Here is a 15026-nt window from a genome sequence, read left to right as displayed (position 1 = left end):
AAATATCTACTATGTCTTCCTGGGAAAATGCTACTCTGTAAACATAATGCGAATTTCATTTGTGAATAGTGTTTCTACTCTGTATAGTACGATAGAAACATTTGATTCAGAGCCAACAGATACTATTTTAGGCTTAGTATAATTTTCCAGCTGTTGTTGGGGAAAGCTGTTACACTTCCCCCCATACTACACTGGCATTCTCCTCTATTCATTTATATTTTGCTGCTTTTTTCAAATCAGTAATGCAGCTGCCACAATATGCCTCCTCCTTCCAGCAGGTGGTAAATTATTCTCTGCACAAAATGACATCATTCTCTATCTTGCAGAAAACATGCCCTCAGAGCTGAGGAAGGGGCAGAAAGAACCGTTATTCAAAACCAAATTTAGATAATTTTCCCATGTTGTAGTAGGTGAAACTGTATCATGGATTTTCGAGAATTAATATCTAAAGCAGATAAAGCTAGTTATCAATGATACTTGAAAAAAGATCAGTGAAATGAAAACAATTAAGATCTCCCTATCAGAGACATAATACTTTGCCTGCTTTGAAATCACTGCTGGGACAAACATAATTGATTTTTGCTGCCCTGCTCCTGCCCTCCTTCATCTTCAACAGACAGGAAAACATTTGTGTTACACTTAAGATAATTTCTCTCATTGGGAGACTGCATTTTACTGATGATTTTCTTGTATGTTTTCTTAAACCCAACTGTAATGTAAATACCCATTAACATTATGCAGCCTTACCAGTTTTATCATCCCAAACAGAAACCTGCTTAATAATCAATAAAAAGGAATTTGAGTTGGCATTCAATTATCAAGAGGTTTTTTTCCTGTTTTTTCTTTACCCAGAATAAATAGAAAATGATATCACAAAATACAAAATCAAAGGTGTTATCCAGTGCCTATTCTAGAGTTGCAGGTCCATAAATTAATTTGTGAGATCAAACTCTTTACCATGAACTAGCAACTCATGTAAAAGGTATTCAAGATTAAGTGACATAGGAAAATCATCTGTTCATTGTAATATATATGTATATTATGCATGAATATTCACAGATTAAATCATGTTTATGTATACTGAATAGGGTTTCCCTTCCTGCATATGTTTATTACTTAGTTATCCTCAAGTCATAAAAGGAGTTCACTGTGAGATCAATTCTTTTCTCTACTTCATTAATGTTTATCAGTACACATAACTGCATGATTGCAATGGAAAAATACCTCATGACACCCACGTTTAGAATGAATTGGATTTTTAAAAAATTTTATGTGTATTCATGTATTGTCTGCATGTAGGTAAGTACACCCATGTCCTGCAATGCCAAGGGAGGACAGGAGAGGCTGTCAGATCCCCTGGAACTGGAGTTGTGGATAGCTGTTAGCTGCCCTGTGGGTGCTAGGATTCAAACCCGGGTCTTCTGCAAGAACAACCAGTGTTCTTAACTGCTGAGCCATCTCTCCAGCCCTAGAATGAATTGGACTTTTAACACATATAGCAATTGTAACATACACGTGTTACTTTTTATCCCATAAGAGTGTATTTAGATTGAGGGGAAACTACACTTTCAGAAATAGAAGAGATCTTTACTAAGTCACAGGAGACACAGTCCCACCCCCCAAAGAAAACCCAAACCATCAAAATTAACAACAAAAAACCCCCAAAACATTCTAGTATTTTACAGTTATGAAAATAATTTGCAAAGAAACATACACTGTTAAGTTCTTCAGATAACTAGGCAGCATGAAGTGCTTTGTGATGGAAAGTGGTTGACTCATTTATCATGCCTTTTACAGAAGAAAATAAAAGATGTCATGTAGAAAATATTTACAAAATGTCTTTGTGTGTCTATGTGTGGTTCATGCATGTGTTCCTATGTGTGCAGTGTGTGCAGGCCAGAGAATATTGTAAGTGCTGTTCTTTATTCTCTACAATTTCTCACTGATTTTGGAACTTGCCTTTCTAAAAATTTTGGCTAAAGTTGCCAGCCAGTGAATCCCAGCCATGCCCCTGGCTCCAGCTGCAACACTGATACTTATGGCCATGACTGGGTTTTTATGTGGGTACTGGGAGTTCATATGAGGTTATCATGCTTGCAAAGAAAGCTCTCTTACTCACAAAACATCAATTCAGCCCCCAATATTTAATGTTTTCTTATAACTTGAGTCCAAGAACGTGAGAGATAATAAATGTTAGTTATTGTTGGAAAAAACCCTGTCTAAATAGTCCTTGCACAAAATGGTTCCCAGGGAACTCTATGAAATGAATGCAGGAATGAGGAATTTATGAATTATATTTTTTGTTTGCTTATTTGTTTTCTTGAGATGGGATCTCTCTGTAGCCATAAGCTGTCCTGGAACTTGCTATATAGACCAGGCTGGCCTCATCTCACAGAGATCTGCCTGCCTCTGATTCCTGAGTGCTGGGATTAAAGGAATGTGCCACCATGTCTGGCCCACTTCACATCTGAGAGAGTATCAAAAGTAACATCTCTCCCCTAAGCCAGGAATTAGCTTGTAGAACTGAGTACTGCCTGTAGCTTTAAATTCCATATTTCTTTGGTAAAGGTTAAGGTCATAAGTAGATTACAATAGGTATTAAATTAACCATGTTTATATTGTTTATAAAATAATGAAAGTATTTTTGCACTATAAAGAACACATTTAATAGCAAATTAAGTATTCACATAAACAGAAATAGGAAACTTCCATGATTTCACTAACCACATACATCTTTTCTTCCAACCACAGGAATAAAGCATATCCTTCTAGACTCACTCTAAGTGTATGTAATAAGATAATAATTTCAAATTATTAGGCTTAAAATCTTTAATAGCTTTATTTTTCTAATAATTATTAATTTAATCACTTAAACCAACTTCAGATTTCCTTTCACTTACACAACACACGTAACATGTTCTTGATGTATGGCATTCCCACCAGTGCCATCTTGGTTTGATGTATGTTTCCATGACCTGGATGTTCCTCCGAACCTATGATGATGAGCCATGGACCCACCTCCTTCCCACGCTCTGTAAAGGAGTCACTCCCCTTCCCTCTTCCAGCCAGTGGGTTGACCATAGCTGCTTGTCGAGGAGGGGCTAAGAGTATAAAAGCTGGGATAACCATCAGGCCAGACTCCTGCCATTTTGTAAAGCTATCCAGAACCACAGGCTTTATGTTTGGGTGTGGTCTCTCAAACACAGCTGCCCACTGGGGGAGGGGGGACTCTTCTGTAAGTAAACCCACACCCCAAGCTCAGTGTAGCAAGTCCAATAAACTCATTAAGATTCTTGACCGGGACTTGGAGGATTCTTTTCTCAGGTTGTCCCAAGGACCGTGGGAGGAGGGGATTGGATGCCACGTGCCTCCCGGCAGTGAATTTGATGAACAGTCTTCTTTCTAACTTTAGTGATTAGGCTATTAACACTGGATACTTATTATACATACTCAAAACTGATCCAAAACGTTGTTTCCTATCTTTTGACATAGGATGTCAGGGACTGCAGGCCCCTCAAATAGAAGAGATAGAACATAGCCTTGGATTAAAATGTTTCCTGATTTTCCATCAAATCTTTATTATTCTGAGAGGCAAAGGAGTTGGTCCCAAATATTGTCAGTTTCTTTGGCTATATAAATTCATAATATGTGCTACTTAGCACATTTTTTTCTTTTCTTTTTTGCTTTTTTGCGACAGGGAACTCAATGCCGATTAAGCTGCTAATGCTCTCACGGAGTTCTGCCTGCCTATATTTCCTGAGTGGTGGATTAAAGGTGTGTAGCACAATGCCAAGCTACTGGGTAATTTTTAAGTCCTGCTTTCTACCTTTTACATGGTTTTGCATAAGAATTCTTATGCAAATAAATATGCAGAATTGTTTTATTTATATTTTCCTTATTATTTTCATTTTATGTGTTTGAGTATATTGCCTGCACCCTTGTTATGCAATGCTGAAGAGGTCAGAAGAGGGAGGCGGATTCCTCTGCAACTGGAATAACTGAGGGCTGTTAGATGCAACATGGGTGGTGGGAATCTAACCCCGGTCCTCTGCAAAAGCAGCCAGTGCTCTTAACTGCTAAGCCATCTCCTCAGCCCCTCAATATTGTGTTTTTAACATTGATTTTGTCATAATATTGTGCCATTGTTCCCTATGATTCCACCAATGCAATGTCTTTTGTATGTTATAGTGATAATGTGAAACAATATACTACAAAATACATAAATGCCAAGCTAATTACCTTTCTCTACTGTCCCTCTCATTCCATTTTGATAACTAATATTAATTGCTTTCTTTGCATATATTCAGTCTGTTTTTCACAAATAATTATACAAGAATATATATTTACATATAGGATATTCATGTTTTGTTATTAGCATAGAATAATGTTATATGTACAAGGTTTTGAGCCTTAATTTTTTATGAAGGGTGGGCATAATGGGGGCACTGTGACTGGGAAGGGAGGGAGGAGGGAGGCTCGGAACCCTCGAGGGAAAAGTGATGCCCTAGAAACCCTATGAGAAATGCACATAGAGAATCTGAACATTAATGGATATGTATACCTAGGAGCTTCTTGGAAGGGAATGCAGTGCAAGATAGCAGAGACTTCTCTTAGAGCGATAAACGTGACACTTTGCAAAGATGGAGGATACTGCAGAGTTGTACATCTGGTCAGGCATAGACAACTTACACATGAGAGATGCCCAGTGCTAGGTGACACATCTGCAGTTGAATCTCTACAACCAAGATTCACATAGCAAAATAAGGGGTAGAGAGAGGGCTAATGCACTCCTCAACTCTCACCAGTGAAGCTTCCATGTACATCAGAGTGTGATGCACACAGAAGGCCACAACTGGTCAAGTTTTGGAGAATAAGAGACTGTAGAGTGCAGGATGGGACTCCTATACAGAACCCCACCCACCGATGGCTCAGGGTCCAGGGTGGAAGAGGAGGTAGAAAGATTGTAAGAGCCGGAGCTGGTTCATGAACACAGGAGGTGGAGGTTTCGAGGCCAATGGAGGCTTGCTCATGTAAGCCTCTGGCAGTGGTGAAATCGAATGAGGGACCCATGTCAGCTCAATTAAACAAGGGAACAAGGGAAGGTGAAAAATAGGTGGTTGGTCAGCACTAGATCAAGAACTACTTGAGACTGGTTGCTACTGGGTGAGGGAGAGTATGACTTACATACGACCACTGGATGGGCTGACTAGACTCCAGCGGACTCATTTACACTGAAGGACATTTGGGTACAAACACCTGAATGAATAGGACTCAGCATGTATGGCAGAGTGCATAGGGTTCAGTGGGGTGGGGTGAATACTGTATGAAATTTTAAAAGCTCAATAAAAAAGAGAAAAAGAAGGATTTACCAGTTTTGAGATTATCTATAGTAAATACATATACACAGAAATGAATTTAATTTTTATATATTATTTTTCCTGGGTACAATTTCTGTGTCACCTAGGCCATTTATTCTTTCCCAAAAATATTATGTGACTCTCTACTTGGACATACTTATGTTCTCTTTTCATAATTTTCTATATATCTCTTTATAAACTCCCCCAGTGGTATGAGTATATAAAGCAGATGGATGCCTGATAACCCACAATATTTTTTCCTGTATATTATGTTAAAGAAAATCAATCATAGGACCAAATTTCTGTTTTCCTTTTCTTTCCTGTTTTCCTTTTTTCTTTCCATTCTCGCCCCTCCCCCTTTCTTCTTTTTCTTCTCCTTCTTTTAATACTGGCAGTGGAATGCAGGGCACAAACATGGCAGGCAAACGCTTTATCACTGAACACACCTTCATCTTAAAGTCACATTTGAGTGAAGGAAGAATGCCTAACACCTGGCAATGAGGAAATTTGGGATTTGTCATCAGAGTAGTGCTTTTCTAGGCTCACAGATACTGACTGCATTTGTTCTTAGTTTCAGTATCATACCTGTGTAGACACAGAATTACTAACAATGTTAGCCCAGCACCTGACAGAGGTAACCAGAATAGCTGCACCACATTTAGTTGAAGGTGCATCTCCATTTGGCAGGTGCTTTCCTAACTTCTAAGTCTTGGTGCATTGCAACTTCCATAGCTTCTTCTGTTCCAAAAATGCTGAACAATAAATGGCGCATATCTTTTTCATGAATTTACTTTCTAATGATCTATACCATAACAAATTGCTATAGATTTAGTCACTTAAAATGGCACAGATTTATCATTGGATAGTTCTGGATCCTGAATAAAAGCAAGCTTGCACTGGGTGTAGTGACACAGGCCTTTAATCTCAGCACTCAGGAGGCAGAGGCACTTGGATCTCTGTGAGATCAGGGCCAGCCTGGTCTACAAAGCAATAGCCAGGTCAGCTGTCTCTTAAATTTAACAAATAAGAAATTGAAAGATCTGAAGAAAAGAAGGAAGGAAGGAAGGAAGGAAGGAAGAAAGGATGGAAATGAAGGAAGAAAAAACAGGCAGCCCAGGCTAAGATCTCAGCGTATGAAAGGTCAGAGGAATTCCTGTGGAACATCCAGTTACTTACCCTTTTCAGCTTGTGTTGGTTGATGGCATCCTATCCCTCAGCTCTCTGCTGAGTGCTGGGTCATCACGGTATTTCCTCTCTGATGGTGACTTTCTCTCACTCCATTAACAAGAACATTTATGATTACATTAGACTCCTTGCATTGCTAAGGGTGATCCCCCATTTTTTACAATGCTTAATTTAGGCTGAGGAAGTAGCTCAGTTGGTAAATCCTTGCTTAGCACACATGAAGCTATAGCCTCTATACTGGGCACTGCAGACACAAGGTACTGTCATACATGCATGTAATCACAGCACTCTGGAAGAAAAGCAGTTCAGACCAGAATCCAAATTAAGGCCCACTAATGGGAGTGAAACCTTGAGTGGTACTGTAAACATAGATAAATACATATGGTAGAAGTGGTCACAGAACTTAGAGAAAAACCTCCTTTTTCCATATCCTATGACCAATGTAATTTCCTACTGTATTAGAAATACACATCCTCATATTTACAGACAAGTGTACTTCTCAACCCCCATCTCATAATGCAAAGAATATTTTTTGCAACAGATAAAGATTATGAGAGAGTTCCAGAACTGGTCAAATGCAAAGTGTAAGCGTCTATGAGACATTGAACTCTAAGTGACTCTGCTTCAATGCAAGTTCTACACATAGAATGAATGAATCTCTCAACTCTCACCAGAGAAGATTTTGTGCAACATATGGTGATTAACACAGAACCGCACAACTGGCCAATGTGTGGAGAACAAGAGGCCACAGAATGCTTATACCTGAATAAGACACTTATTTCAAACCTTTGTCTCCCATGGCTCAGGGATGGTTGTGGGAAGGGAAGAGAAAAGACTGAAAGATCCAGAGGGGGTGGATGATATAAGGAAACAGAGTCTTCCAGACAACTAGCCCTTACTCATATAAACTAACACAGAGGTGACAGCATGCACAAGTCCCATACAAACTCAAACCAGACAATACCCAAACATCAACATAGCAAAGCGGGTAAGAAATCTCAAACCAACCTAAGGAATGTTTGGCAACAGATGACTGCTGGGATGGAGAAAGACAGTGAATTGCACGCTTGGACTCTTGGTGGGCTCAGTGGATAGACCTACAATGAAGGACATTTGGGGACACAAATCATAGTCTACAGGCCATATTGTGTGGTGAGTGTGTGTGTGTGTGTGTGTGTGTGTGTGTGTGTGTATACCTATATGAGAGTGCATTAAATGGAAGGAGGGGTCAATGGGGAGAGGTGCAGTTAGGGGAGGGGTTCTAAATACTATCAAATTATATTGTATGAAAATCACAAAAAATCAATAAAAAATAAAATTAAAAAGGAAAGATCAGAGTCCAAGTTCATTCACAGCTAGTTTGAGACCAGCCTGTAATAAAAGGATTCAAAACAAATTAAAGCAAAACAAAATATCCTTAACTTTATCACATCTTTAAAGTCACCTTTTTTTCAGTTTTAGAAAAATATTTTATTTATTATTTTTATTTTATGAGTGTATTGCCTGCATGTATGTGAGTGCACCCATGTCATGCAATGCCGCGGAGGTCAGAAGAGAGCTTCAGATTCCTTCCCCTGGAACTGGAGTTAAGGACAGTTCATAGCCACCATATGAGCGCTAGGAATCAAACCCGGGTCCTCTGCAAGAGCAGCCAGTGCTCTTAACCCCTGAGCCATCTTTCCAGCACCATAAATACAGTTTTTTAAAAAGAATTATTATTATTATTATTAAGCCTCCCTCCTCCCACTAGAGCCCTTATACTCTGATATCCCTGCTACTAAAAGTCACTTTTAAAATGTAAAGTATTTACAGATTTGAGTGTTGGGAAGGGAATGTTCAAACCCAGTAACAAAGAACAAAAAGGTTAAAAATTTAAAACCAAAAAGTAAGATTTGCCTTGTGAAGAGTGAGGTTTTGATAGACTTGTCTCCAAGAATGCATTTAGATGTAACCAGTCATCTATTCTTCTGCCTCCATTGTTCATTGCTGTTAAGAAAAGGCAGGCACCGCAGGAGTGAATCCATGTTTGGTACTGGAAACAGGGTCAAAACTCTTGTCTAGGGAAGTCATAGGCCCTGCTGAGGAACCTACTGATGTTGTTTACAGAATGGTTATCCTGTCACGCTTTCTTCTAAATATTTATGTTTATATCCATAGATTTGTACTGTTCCGAATCCTGGTCAGGTAATAAGGAACTGTGAGTACTCAGCCACCTATGAAGCTGCCTTCCTAGGCCTCAGGGAACTTAGGGTAGGCTATGGGGAGAATGCAGGAGCAGGAGGAGTGCTACGAACTACTGGCTTCTGGACGTGACTTAGCTGTGGTATATGAGAAATCACAGCAGTTGTGGTTACCACACAAGACCTGCCAAAGATAAGTCATTTAAAATTCACTTATGGCGGCTGGAGAGATGTTTCCGCAGTTAAAAGTACACTTTGTTCTTTCAGAAGACCTGGTTCAATTCCCAGCACCACATATACCTAACAACTTTCCCTAATTCCAGTTCCAGGAAATCTAGTGCCCTCTTCTGACCTCCACAAACACCACATGACACAGGTACATCTACCTACATGGGGGCATTACATTCATACACATAAAATTAAAAAAATAAAATGTACTTCAGGCATGATAGCCCACGCCTTTAATCCCAGCACTTGGGAGGCAGAGGCAGGTGGATCCCTGTGAGTTCAAGGCCAGCCTGAACTATTTAGTGAGTTCCAGAACAGCTGGGGCTACAGGGAGACCCTGTCTCAAAAAGACCAAAATAAATAAATAAATAATAAATAATAAATAATAAATAAATAAATAAATAAATAAATAAATAAAATGTAAAAATAAAAGTTCAAGCATGGATGTGGCAAAGGCTATTTGGGGACCATAGTTAACTGAGAAGTTATTGGCAGTTGATGATTGCTAGGTGAGGAAGAGTGTTTAATTTGGGAGGAGAGGCCATTGGTGGGTTGACCATGTACCAATGGATGACCCCACATCCATATCCGCATGAGCTGCACTAATTGATCTCAATAGCTTAAATATTAAAAATAAATAAATAAATACACATTTTTTAAAAGAGGGAAGGGAGTAGCATAAATATTGTGAAAATGACCATCCTACTAATAGCAATCTATAGAGTCAATGCAATGTCAATCAAAATCCTCATGACATTCTTCTCAGAACGAAAAAAAAATCCCAAAAATTCATACGGAATTATAACAGACCCAGGATAGCCAAAGCAATCCTAAACACCAAGAGTAACACTGGGGAGATTACTATACCATATCTCAAACTATTTTACAGAGCTATAGTCATAAAAGCAGCATGGTACTGGCATAAAAACAGACACATAGATTAGATCAATGGAAGATGATTGAAGGCACAAACATAAGTACATGCAACTTCATCCACCTGATATTTGACAAAGGGGCCAGGAACACACACTGGAGGAAAGACAGCATTTTCAACAAATGGTGCTGGTAAAACTGGATCTCCACCTATAGAAGAATGAAATTGGACCCTTATCTTTCACCATGCACAAAAGTCAACTCCAAATGGATGAAAGACCTTCATGTGAAACCCGAAACTTGAAACTCTGAATCCTCAAGAGGGGGTAGATAGTTTCAAAGAGCCAGGGAGGAGATGCATGACATAAGAAAAGAGAGTCTTACAGACTCCTGGCACCTTGTTCATACGAATTTACAGCAACGGTGAGAGCATGCACGTGACACACACAAACTCAATCACACAAAACCCAACATAGGACTGGAAAATGGGCAGTAGGCTACAACTTTGTTAAGGAACTATTGGCACCTGATTACTGCTGGGTGAGAGAGAGTTGATCTTCTTTAAGGGAGTGATACTAGATAGGCTGACCAGGCTCCAATGGATGAACTCACATTGAGGGACATCTGGGGACACAAACTTGACTTGATAGACCTTAACAAAATGTGTGAAGTCTTGTGGGTGGGCTATGGGGTTGTTGCTGATAGGGAAGGGAGAGCTGAATATGATTAAAATATATTGTATAAAATCCACACAAATTCAATATATTTTTAAAAAGAAGGAATTGGTTTGGGAGGGAGATGTGTTTGGAGGGCTCTGGGGGCATTCAAAGGTGGGAAGTAGGGGTAGATATGATCAAGACTCATTGTATACATGTATGGAATTCTCAAAAAACAAATAAAAGTGGGCCAGAGAGACAGCTCAGTGGTTAATAGCACTGTCTGCTCTTGCAGAGGATCCAGGTTTAATTTTCAGCACCCACATGGTGGCTAACAACTCTCTGTAACTCCAGTTTAGGGGAATGCAATGCCCTCTTCTGATCTGTGCAGGCATTGCAGTACATTGTTGCTTTTACACATATGTAGGGAATACACTCATAGGTAAAATAAGAAAATAAATAAAATGAAAAAAATAAAAATATTATTTAGAAGATATAGGAAAAGAGATGTATGTATTTGACATAAGAATGCAAGGCACATAGTAGGAAATCATGACATTATTCTGTTTGTTAGCTAGACTTTCTAACCTTGTCTTAAAACATTGACCTAAGCAAAGACAGGAGAGTCAATGTGCAAAGTAATAAAATTTGTGAACAAAATTTCTCTGAATTTCCTCCAATATCATTTCATTGGTTTTTCCTCCTTACTACTTCTATGATACTCTAAGGAATTTATACATTTTCAGTGAGTTATTGGAGACAGTCTTATGGGTTTCCTTTGACTCAGTTCAGTCAAATAAGAGTTGCTTAGCCACTCAAACAGGATATAGTGGCCAAACTAGCAGCATAATAAAATAAAGTGAAGGCAATCCTAAACAACAATGTAGTTTGAAAACAAAAAACTGTTTTGAGCAATCCAAGAAGGTGATACCACATGGAACTAAAAGTGTGTATGTACATTTCATTAAAAATGAAGTTACATTTAAAGTTATATCCAAACCCATCCATAAGTGAAATCTACTTTAATCTATGGGAAATTGAAATGGCCGCACATGCATGTGGACAAACCTTCTAATTAAAGATGTGGGCTATTAGTTCCCCTAAGCAGCTCTGACTGCTTCCATTTCTCTACTCATCTTTCCATTCCTCAAGCTCATGTTGTTCAATTCTAGAATTTAGAATTATTATTTCATTAAATCTTTTATAATTATTGAAATTACCAAACTGTAAAATTTCCTTTTTCTATTGGTGTACAGTCCTGTGAATTTTAGCATCTGAAGGGATGCCTGTAATAACCATCATGATTACCCTACATAAAAGCTGTGTCACTCCACTTACTCTCTGAGCTGTCCGTTCACAATCACAGCCTCCCAAGTTCCTGCCCCAGATGACAACCAATCCGATCAACACTTAGAACTTATCTTTGTGCAAATGGCATGTAGATGCATTCCAAGAGTACATAATTTCACCACTGTATTCTCAGAAGTAGAACTCTAGTCCAGACATGGTGTTGTAATCTAATTTTCTCAGTGCCAGGATGATGAGGCAGGAGGATCATAATTTCAAGGCCTGTTTGGACTGTATAGCCCTGTCTTGATATCCATTCCTTGAGAAGCAAAAAGGATAATGCTTTTGCTACTGACCTAAAGAGGATGGGAAGCTCCCTTTCTTCTGATGCATTGAGCTGCCATGTAAATAAAAATCTATCTTCCCTGAATCTTCCATATTATGACAAAATTAAAGCTTGTGTTGACAAAGGGAGAAACTGAGGAGTAGAGGAGGGAGGAGAGAGAGGAGAGAGAGAGAGAGGGAGAGAGAGAGAGAAAGTGAGAGAGCACAAACAAGCCCCAGTTCTTTCAGTTGGAGAGTCAACTAGGTACACCTGGGTAGAGAGAGCCTCAAATGAGGAATTTCTTCCATTAGACTGGCCTATGGCCATGTCTGTGGGGTATTTTCTTGATTGTTGAGTGATGTGAGAGGGCTCAGTCCACTGTGGGCGGTTCCATCCCTGGTCAGGTTGTTCTGTATTGTGTAAGAAAGAGGACTGAGCATGGACCAGGGAAGCAAGTCAGAAAACGGTGTTCCTCCATGGCCTGTGCTCCAACTCCTGCTTCCCGGTTCCTGACCTGAGTTCCTGCCTTGGGGTTCCTGATGAATTGTGACATGGGAGTTGTAAGCTGAATAAACTTTTTCATCCCCAAATTGCTATTTGTCAGAGTATTTTGTCACTGCAATGGAGAAACAAACTAGAACAGCCTGAGTCTCCTGGATCCTTCCCCACCCCAAACTTGCCTGTTAAAATTTGATCCCTGAGACCTCCCTGCACCCCACCATCTGAGCTGGAGGTACCCCAGATCTTCCTACTCTTACCCTAACTTATCAACCAGCCTATTCACATAGCAGCTCCATCTCACCCTGCTGACCCAGGACCCTGTGCAGTCAATCTTGAAATCATGACTCAAAAGTTGCACCTAGCAGAACTGAGATCACTTCTTTTACCCCAAATTGTACATCAACATAAAATGAACCCCAAACTGAACATCGAGCACTACTTAGCTGGGTCATAATCTGACGAGTTGTGGAAACAAAAAAACAAGATACAAACATTCAATAAGGAGGAGATCACTTACTCATACCAGGACACACTACCACACAAGCCCAAATGTGCAGACCTCAGCAACAAACAAACAACAGCAAAGGCTGTGGAGGATGTGAAAAGGGGGAACTCCAATCCATTGCTGCTGGGAGTGCAAGCTGGTGCTGGAATGCAGTGGGGGAATTCATTGAAAGTTTGGATTTGATTGACTACATGACCCAGCCATACAACTCTTGAGCATATACCCCAAAGACTCCACAGAAATACCTGTTCATCCATGTTCAATGCCGCCCTTTTCAGGATAGCCAGAAAATGAAAACAACCTAGATGTCCATCAACCAATGAATGGATAATGAAAGTGTGGTGCATATACAATGGAATATTATTCAACTCTTAAAAAATGATAGTAGAAAATTTTCAGGTAAATAGATGGAGCTGGAAACATCCTGAGTGAGGTATGTGGATGATAGCTTCAAAAACTTAGAAATGAATGTTTCAATTTGAAAATTCAGAGAGGTCGAGAAATTGATAAAGGGCCTCAAGTGGGTTGGGGGAAACCTCCTTGGGAGGGGTGGTAGAATGCAGTTACATAAAAGAGGAAAGGGGGATATCAGACTAGTAGTGACTAAATAGAACGGTCAATGTGAGGGCAGGGCAGAGGAGAGATTATGGAGTAACAAGTAACACTACATGTCTTTAGAAAAAGCCATATGGAAATCTATTATAGAAGCTTCCTAATGTATATACATATACATAATAAAAAGAGAGTAAGAGTGTCATATTATAACAGATGGACACAGGCTAATGGAAAAACAAAAACAAAACTCAATGTCAGGAATGACCTCCTTCTCTAGAAGCTATTGACTAGAGATCCCATAGATGCTCAATCACTACTGACCGTTGCCTGCTTTTGGTTACTCACCAGAACTGGAAGGTAAGACTATACTGCTGTAGAACAAACAAGGAGAAATCAACCTGGTGCTGAATTCAGAGCCCCATCGCTACTGGCTGGCATCCACAGTACTGAAATGCATTATGTAACTAGTGAAAGTAAAAAACAAATCAACCTTACACAGCTAGGACCCTTGTGAACTACAATAACAACTGACCTAGCAAGTACACCTACCAGGCAATAATGGTAGAAATATGGGAGTAACCAACCACCTCTTTAATTGGACTTAAGGTCTGCTTCCTAGGATGAAGCCCATACCTGACAGTGATATCAGGCTTAGGAGCCTGAGGTTACGCAGGTCACAGGAAATAGGGAAGACACTAATACTAGTTTTTTTACTAAAAAATTATTTATTAAAATGACCAGCAATAGCTTAATGTTTTATCAAGAGATCAATATAATTTTCAACTCTGCCCAGAGATATTTTCTTTTGCAGCAGATAGTGATTAACTCAGAAACTCACCACTGAACTGTATAGGACACCTATATTGAACTTCTGCCCCATAAGTCAGGCATTGTTGGGGATAAGAGACAGTGGGTCAGTTACTCATATGAACTCACAGCAACAGTGAGCATGCACATATCCTATGCAAACCAATCTGAGCATAGACATGAGGAAGTGCTTAAGAAAGTTCCAACTTCACCTAAGGAAGTTGTGACAAAAATGGCTGCTGGGAGGACACAGAGGGTCCTCTATAAGCATGCTAACCAGGCACCAGTGGACCGAGCCACGCTGAGAAAAATATGGCTCTAATACTTAGAAAAGATGAGAAAAGCCAACATGCTTTTTCTCATCTCCAAATAATATGATTATCAATTTCAATACAAATAATCACTGAGAGATGAAGGAATGTCTCAGTACTTAAAAGGGATTGTTGCTTTTACAGAGGACTTGTGTCTAGTACCCAATACTACACAAGGAGGCTCAAAACACCTGGTAACTTCAGCTCCAGGAAATGCAATGTCATGGTCTGGCCTCCAGGGGGGCATCTACACACA

This window comes from Nannospalax galili, unplaced genomic scaffold (assembly GCF_000622305.1).
Source record: "Nannospalax galili isolate Female #2095 unplaced genomic scaffold, S.galili_v1.0 scaffold186, whole genome shotgun sequence".
In the NCBI taxonomy this organism is placed as follows: domain Eukaryota; kingdom Metazoa; phylum Chordata; class Mammalia; order Rodentia; family Spalacidae; genus Nannospalax; species Nannospalax galili.
Note: the sequence above shows the minus strand (reverse complement) of the source record.